Raw genomic sequence first — 9,265 nt, 5'->3', positions numbered from 1 at the left:
GTGTGAGCTTGATAATAATTCTTCCTCGTTTAAAATGATTAGTAAAATAAAATTAAAAAAAATGACGAGTTACTTTGAGTTTTTTTGGGGTGTCGAAGGACACCGGCGCGACACGAAGTGAGGTGTGACAAAACATTAACAAACCAATATCAAACAACAAGCCCAAAAAAAGGGCTAACCAAGGCATACTACATTATCCCGAGGATATCAGAGCAAAACTAAAATAAACCAAACGGTGTTCAAAAAGCGAAAACGAACATGGGCAACCATAACACCGTCATAAGGCGGGAGAGGGAGCCTGCAATAAATCACATCTTGCTCGAGGGCTTTATCATCGTCAGGTTCGGTACATCCCGGCACTGTCTGGTGTGCCACCAGCCTCGAGCATCTCGGCGGGAGTACGCGGGAGTCATCCTCGTCTGCTGAGGATCGGTCTGGCCGGGACGCGTGGTTCCCTGCAGGCTTGGCTCTCTCCCCGAGTCTAGATGTGCGCGCTTGTCCGAAAGTTGCTCTGACGCACGACGTCGAACTCGCCACGAAGTTTAAAACGGTTCGCTTGGCCAAAGTAGTGTAAGTTGTCTACAAGGAAGAAAATGACTCGCCTATGGTCTTTTGGGTCTCAAAGTAACCCTTCATCTCCTCCCTCGTGACAAAAGCCGCGATGACATCCCCAGAAGCGGGCAGAGCCGGAAGGCAGCCAAATAATTTCTAGAACATACCCCTCATCTCATCAAAAGCGAGTCTTGTGCTCAAAAAGGGCCCCGAAGGCGGGGAACCTGGCCCGGTCTCGACCGCCCTCGTCTCCGACCTCGTCGCAGGCTCCAGCCCCACTACCTCACTCTCGGGCATCGCCAACTTTCCTCTTCCTCCTACCCTCTTTACTAACAACAGCTGTGCCCTAGCCTTTTACCAGAAGTGGGTGAAATAGATTATCATTGGGACCAACTCATCCGTCTCATTCTCCCTCGGCACCTTAAACCTCTTGCATAGCGAAGTGATTAGTGAAGGAAACATCAAACTGGCACCCCCATCCTTTAAAACGCCTTCCACTCATTAACAATCTGAGCACCTACATTTACGAGAATGTCAGCAAGGACACAAGCAATAACCAAGGCACGAGAAAAGGTCACATCACGAACATTCTTAGATCGAACCTGCCGGAGACATACAACCCCCTTTCATGGAAAAAATATGGAAATCCAACCTTGGCCTCTCAATGCATTTTAAAAATCTCCCCTGTGAACCAACACTAAAGCCAATCACCTCGAATCTGCTCTCTGTAGCCTTAGGCTGAGGCTCGCAGAATGGTTTCGAGCTTGTACACCATATTGATTGCTTTAAACGTCTCTGCTTTAATTGCCTCGGATGATAATCTCTACGGATTGGAAGATTCCGATCAGACGAAATGGCGACACGGTGTAAAATTCCCTCACACGAGTCTCGTTCGTAAGCACAGGATCCTCGGCCAAGCGGTTCCGTTTTAATTCGGTCTAATGCGGCGAGAAATTTGGAACACTGCTTGTACGTTAGTCGTGTCAAGCCACGCTCTGTAGCGAGTCCATAGGCGGTCTTTGTGAGTATAAACACTTGCTCTCGAGAGTTCAGAAGTTTCTCGTATGAGGGAATCTCTTCTTCTCCTTGAACTTTTTGATTCTGTTCTTGGTTGCCGTGACATCTTTTCTATAAAAGAATTAGAAATGTGTTAAATTCATGTCTTCTCAGTTTCGTATCATTCTAGTTAGAACAACTTGAAAAGGCTTGATCGAAATCTTTTCGTGTGCTTAATTATTCGACGGTAGAATGCGAATTAATCGCTATAGGCGGTGCATATAACGAGCCTCACGATCGCCGCAGAGGGGTCTGTATGGGGTCCTGAGACGTTATGGTGGTCGACAGCTCCACGGTGGCGGTTCTTTGCGGTCGACCCGACCTTATAGCGGTAACATCGTCCCCGGAAAACCCGAGAACCTTTCCGATTTTCAACACCAAATTTTGACTCAAAAACTTGTTTTTAGGCCTGGTCGAGTAGGAAACTAGGCATGCATGCGGTTAACCCTATTGAAGGCGATTCTAACAACAAACAAACCCAAATTTTGAGAAAATCCAAAGAAAAGCCTTCTTCAAATTTTCTTTACGATGTTCAAGTTAATGGCCTTAAATCGGTGCTATGACTATGCTACGTTCAATGGGGGAGATTATTCTAATGATTAATTAGTTCGATTCCTGCCCATTTTACGTCCTGGTGGGTCGTCGACTAAAACCCAAAAATCCCAACTTTGAACTACTAAATTCGGTCTTTCTAAGCTTGTTTACTTGGATTTTCTATTCTAATGTTCTATGGGATAGGGGGAACGAATTATTACCTTTGTTTTGAAGATTTGAAGAGAGTGGATGAAAGTTGAGATTTTCCCTTAGTTTCCTTTTCCTCTTATGTTTGAGAGCAATTTTACGAATGAAAGCTTGTTTTTGTGTTGAGTGGGAAGGTTAAGGGTGTGGAGAGTATTATTTGGGGTAGCTTAGGAGTGGGAGTTAATTTTGCCGAGGGATGTGGAGAGAAGTTTTTTCATTTATCGATAAGGGAAGAAAACGAGGGGAAAGAGGCCCTACTTGCCTCTTTGCATATACATCTGCGATTGCCACTGCGCGGTAACCTTACGGCAGCTGCCCGGCTGACGTTGCGAGCCAGTCTCCTATGTTGTAGTGGCATCTTTGTAATCTCGTTTTGCCACCGCGGCGTTTCCGCTTACGGCCCGCGCGGGCGCCCGCTACGACGACTATTGGCAACGCGTTGTGCGGTCGAGACAAAATTTCGCCCCTACATTCTTGATACGTTTCAAGGTACTTCGAGGCTTTACACCCGCATAGTGGACCTCTAATTATTTTCTCATTGTCTTTGAGTTCTTCTTGTTATGTTATTTTGGGAAACGTATGTAATCCGGCGACTCACATATGTTCGTAGTTAGAGTTCAGTTTATGAAAGTCGGTTTAAATCACGAGTATAATATTTAATACACTAACTTGAAATGATCTACTATAAAATCGGTTGATTTTACGTACAGTTATGTACGATTAAGCTAAGTCATGAAAAGTTTGCGGCTACATTATTCGTAGTATTTCTTTAAGTTAAGTTCTAGATACGAAGAGTATGGACGTACGATTTATGATCTAAACGGCGAAATATGTTACCCGTCCGTGCTGTTCATTCCCTTTCCATTTGAGGATGAACGGTTGTTCAATTGGTATACGATGTAACGACACCATTTCGTCGTTACTATAATTCAGAAAACCCGCAACTTCGACCACTTTAAAAATGTGTTCGTACCTATCATCATATATGGAAATAGCTAACTTGATCGAACTCGTTATGTGCATTGCGTGAGAGTATTGAAATTGGGCCACCGGAGCCCAGTGGAACCGCCACAACGACTAGAATGCCGCTGGTGGCGTGGCATTGTAGCGGTGGACTCACCGCCGAAGCAGTTAGGTGGATTGGTCAAGGGACCGCCACAGCGATTCCTAGCCGAAGCGATTCTCAGACAGCTATAGCGGTGACGTATAGTGATTTTTCCTATTTAAGAGTTTATTTCGGGATTTGGCCCCATTTTCTCAAAACCCTAAAGTTCAGGCCCCTCAGTCATACTTTTGGGGCTCGAATTCATATCTTCTTGAGAATGGTAATCTTTCTAACTTCTTCTAATTCGTTGTTTCACATAGCTAATTGTTTCTAAGGTCTTCACCTAGAAAGCTAATAAAAATGGGTATCACCAATCCCTAGACTTAAAACGATAAATGGTTAGCATGTTCTTAATATGGATTATATTGATTTAATCTCTCATGCTCAAAACCCTATAATAGTTACTAACTTAGATTCTCATCTTCTTCTTAAATTTGTAAATAGGTTTCTTCCATGAATCTTGAAAAGGGTTTCTAAAAGAATAAAGTTAAAAATGGTGACTTTACCTAGGTAGTGGTTTAAATGGTTGATTTTATCTATGAACGGAGGTTAATAAATCACATAGCTTTATTATGATGGGAAAAGAGTTCATTAGTAATGGAGGCCTAGAGAATCTAGAGATATTCTAAATTCCCAATTTTCTTTATCAATCTGAATCTCTTATAAGTGTTCTGATGATGATTCCTATTCTTGGGTCTCATGATTGTTTCAAGTTCCTTCGTGCGGATTACGACGTGATGAACAAATTGAAGATCAACGGATGTTCGTGGCACCCGCTCGGCCCCGAGGTAGGTTACGGCTTCCTTTCTTGGAAGACTCCAGTTAGACTTACATATTCGTGTATTAGAAAGAAATGGAGAATGCATCTATAGGAATCGAAGATTGGGATGGATTCTTAGGATGGTACTGTTATGTGATATATCCTGTTTATGATATTGTAGTATCTTACTTGTTGAGGTTTGATATGAGGATAGCGTTCTATTTTGGCTGATTCTGTAGCCTTGTGCATGATATTGTTGGTGTGCCCATGCTTGGTATTTGTGATATTGATCTGATTATTGACATTGAACTCATACATTGCACGCATTCTCATCCTTTATGATATATTGTTGATACATTGATGATACTTGAGGAAACACTGTGATGAGCTGGGCTCAGTTGGATGAGAGTGACATGAGGACCGATATCCGATGGTTGTCCCGGAATCGTGGTTGTGTGATAGCGATTCCCGAGGTTTGTGCCAGGATCGTGAGGTAGCGGTATCCAGGTTGTTTCGGACCGTAAGGTATATGGACTCCGCGGGTCCCCCATGGGTTGTGCTATCGAGATGTTGATATTTTTCTGGAGTACATGTGTACACGAAGCATTGCATTGCGTATACATTTCATACATTATTGCATTGCGTTGCACTATTGCTTTTATTGTGATATTCTTGTGATGTTTTTATGATGTATGGAATTTGGATTGAGAATTTGTGACTTGACACAGTGGGGCTTAGTTGCTATAGCCATAGGCCATGATCTTGGATTACCAAGTTAATTGTTCGTTGGTTTAATTGTATATGTAGGTTTCCCAAAATTAGGTGAATAACAGATATCAGAATGACGGAATGACTTCCAATATTAAGATTGAATAGCGTAATTGTAGTTGACTTATGATACCTGTGTGAAACTATCTATTGTACGCTAGGGGATAAAGGGGGGTATGATGTAAGTTAGGTAAATGGATTACTAGAAAGAGTTAATTAGAATAAAAACCTTGTTGTTATGACGAGTGGGTAATGTGCGTTGTTGACCTAGTTTTTCTTACCATGCTTATTTGTGAACGCTTTTACTGATATGTTCTTCTAACCATTGGCGGCCTATGATGCTTACCAGAACTAGTATTGTACTGATATTACTCTTGCTACATCCCTTTTGGGGTGTAGAGTTTTTCAGGAAATCGATTGTTGGAGTTTTTCGAAAGCTGCACGGTGCCTATCTTGAAAGTCTCCATCCTTTGTATTTCCAGATAGAGGTTGAGTCTTAAGTTTGTTTTTTTGTATTCCGGTTCAATATTAGTCACTCTTGTACTAGTCTAGACCAGGTCTTCGGGGGAAAAACTGATTCATTGAATTTGTTAATTGTTGTAAACACTTCCGCTAATTTATTTGAATATATTGGTTTGATTTCCGCTGTTAATTATAATTTATCTTAAAGAAATGAATTCCGTTTTCACTTGCAATGGTTTGTTTCGGTTAAGGGTTCGCCTACCGAGGTGGGTATAGTAGGTGCCGCGATCTATAAATTAGGTAGTGACATCAGAGGTATTATTTTAATCAATATTCCATCACCTAAAATTAACAATGACTTTAGCTAAAAATATTTATCCTGAAATAATTATTAATTTAGATAATCAAGATTAAAATTTGCAGTTATTTTCAACTATACCCTTATAATTCTTTTTAATATTTCTCAAGTCTAAAAAAACATTTAATAAACAAGGGTAACTTCGTAAATAATATCTTCTACTTATTATGTCTATTAATGAATGTAGAAAAAATGAAAACAAAAATTAAAAGCGGGATGGAGTGAGTATTTTTAAAGGCGTACAAATATAAACATGACAAGTAAATGGATCGAGGGAATACATTATTTATATACTTTAATTATTATTAGATTAATTTATGTAAAGACTCTAATCAATGTTATAAATATTGTAATATAAACTTGAAGTCATTGAGAATTTTTATTTTACTAGATTCTAGAAGATGAAAAAATGAGTTTTGTCAAAAACTCTTGCTACATGAAATTATAAGTGAAATTAGGACTTAATAAACACCGATTTAATTTATTACTATCAATAACTAAAGTTACATGCTCACAAATTCATAATAATGCCAATGTTTTTCGAATTATGATCTTCGTCAAGTAGTAATTATTAACATATTTTAAATGATGTTATTTTAGAGTATAGCAAATCACTTGTAGTCCATGTCATATTTTCCAATTCTCCAACTAAACTTCCTTCCTCATAAATAATTTTTTACTTGAACTTATCCAATTATGTGATTACAAACTTTAATAATTATGAAGACTTATCAACAAGGCATGTTTAACATGTCACTAAATTATATTAATTATGAAATGAAAAAATGTGAGACAAATTATACTTTTTAAATTTAAAATACTATTTTTATATTTTGAGTTTGGCCGGACTTAGCACGGGCATGATGAAACTAGTCTTTACAATAAACATCTGCCTTGGATTGCTAATTTATCTTAATGAGGGGCAATAGTAACCAATAAATGCTATCCTTTAATGTTGAATTGTAACGTCATCCGAATCTGGACCGATTATATAACGTTAATCTCATTTGACCCGTGCCAATTTGCTGTAATATTTGATCCGAGCTCCCGTGTCACCTCTTCGATCAAACCAAGCGTCACAACGTTGTATGACTTCGCCCGCCTATGTGAAGTTTAAACAACCCATGGAATATCTTTGATTATCTCATCCCGCATAGGAACGAAATGTGTTATAAACTAAAACCTTGAAAACGCATGTGTATAAAATTTTCTTCGGTACAAAATCTTCTCGTCAAATGGAAACATAGGGATTAACACCGACACCGTATATATATTCATGCATAAACAGTCTTATAAATATCGTGTTGAATGTTCAAACTCCATCTAAATTAGAATTTACAATCACTTTCTTTTCAAGACTAATAAATGGTCTAAAACATGAATAACTCTTTCCACCTAAGAAACTATTGAAGAAAACTACAGTAAATTACTATAGTTGATAGATAAAACACTCACTCTCTCTCTCTCCTTTTGCAGTCATTAGTCAAGAGTTAACCATGTACACTTCAATTATTAGAATTTGGACATTGACTTGCGCATAGTATTTTGGATCAATTATGTCAACTTTCATTTCACATATTGATTTTACACCGCAAAAGAAAGTTCAAACCAAATTGATATCTTGTTATCAGACACATAATCGGTCTGTTTAAAGATGTCCAAGAAAATTCTTGGTAGCTTCGAGCGAGAATTGTCTCTTTGTCTGTATAGTTTCGAGGATGCTAGCGTGGTACTAATAGCAAAGGTCATTTTCAGTCAAACCATCCGTAGTCACATCTGTGGTTGTAACAATTTTCTTGATTTTCTTCTTTAATTATTTCTTGTTCATTAGAAGATAAGATTAGTTCAAAGCATCTTGAATATCATATAAACAAGTCTAAAATTTGGTGGAAGACTTTTCCAACGATGACTCAGTCCAAGAAGTACAAAATTATCAGCTACTATTAACTACTATTAACCAATTCTATTTGTCAATCTGATAGGGGAAGATGGATACTGAGAAGAGACTCTATGTAGCTGCAGTTGAAGGAGATGTGAGAGCTTTACAAGAATTACTTCAACAAGATGCTTTGATTCTTGATAGACTGACCTTAACTTGCTTCAATGAAACTCCTTTGCACATAGCAGTGATGCGCGGGCATATTGAGTTTGTGAGGTTAATTCTTGCTCAAAATCCTCAGCTTGCTGCTGAATTAGATTCGCGAAAGTCATCTGGTCTTCACATAGCTTCAGCCAAAGGGCACCTGCAAATTGTCAAGATGTTGTTGTTGGTGAATCCTGAAATGTGCCTGGCTTGTGATCGCGATAGTAGAAATCCTCTACATCTTGCAGCAATCAAAGGTCGAGTTGATGTCATCAAAGAACTGATACATATCAGGCCTCGTGCAGCTCTAGGAACAACGATCAATGGAGAAAACGTCTTGCATTTATGTGTCAAGCATAATCAGCTGGAGGTTCTCAAGGTGCTAATGGAGATTGGATGGGACCATGAGTTCTTGAATGCAAAAGGGTGGTGATGGCCACACCATTTTGCACTTGGCTGTTGCTGATAAGCAAATTGAGGTATGACTTTGCTCCTTAGAAAAGAAATGGCGAATACGTAGAAACCTAAGCTTATCGCTAAATTTCATTTAGACATTCGAACTACGGCATGTTTCGATTAAGCACATAAACAAATGACAAATTGTTCCTATTAGACACCTCCAACTTAAAATTCTGAAAAAACTTTTGCGTGCATTCTCAAGCGTCTATTAAGTAGATAGGTTAACTAATTAAAATAGGTCGCCTTTAATCAAATACATTAATCTCAATGTGCCATAAAACCGCATGCATTTTCCCAAATTTATGTTGATGTGTATAATTAAAAAGGGTGAGACATATTTTATGTGATTAGCTAAAACGGAGCCTCTCATAACGGATACATATAATAGCGCCTCTCTATATACATACTTTTTTGAACCAATTTTTTATGTTATATTTTATTTTTCTATAACAACATTTACTTTTAACATGACATCCAACTTTTATAGATGCATTCTGTTAAAATTACCCTAAATACGACTATCTTTTTTTTTTTTTTTTTTGGATAATAATTAACCATCTTTGTAAAATAGAATATCTATAATTACCAATAATAAGTGTAGAGATTTTGACCAAATATTTGATCATTTAATACCTTTTTACAACAAAAAATATTGTATGAATATATATACACACACACACACACATCATTAAACGATTTTTCTTCGTTATACAAAGTGTGATTAAGTTTTAGAATTTGATAATTAAAATGAAAATTATAGTTTATGCACCTTTTTGCCTATAAAGAGAAATATTATTTAAATGTCAATGTTGTTATAGGTGTATAACGTCATTCTCTATATGAGAAAATTTTCGAACCAACGAATTGTTATGAGAGTTTAATTTTCTTTTTTTAAAAAAAAAAAAAAAATTTAAAATTTTA

General features: G+C 37.9%; 1 pseudogene; it reads left to right on the top strand.

Moving 5' to 3' along the window:
* The first annotated feature begins 7,422 nt into the window (after positions 1–7,422).
* On the top strand, positions 7,423–8,364 carry LOC132043404 (ankyrin repeat-containing protein BDA1-like; annotated as a pseudogene).
* The last annotated feature ends 901 nt before the right edge of the window (positions 8,365–9,265 follow it).

Source organism: Lycium ferocissimum, unplaced genomic scaffold, assembly GCF_029784015.1.
Source record: "Lycium ferocissimum isolate CSIRO_LF1 unplaced genomic scaffold, AGI_CSIRO_Lferr_CH_V1 ctg24045, whole genome shotgun sequence".
In the NCBI taxonomy this organism is placed as follows: Eukaryota; Viridiplantae; Streptophyta; class Magnoliopsida; order Solanales; family Solanaceae; genus Lycium; species Lycium ferocissimum.
Note: the sequence above shows the minus strand (reverse complement) of the source record. Positions and strands in the feature narration are given on the sequence as shown.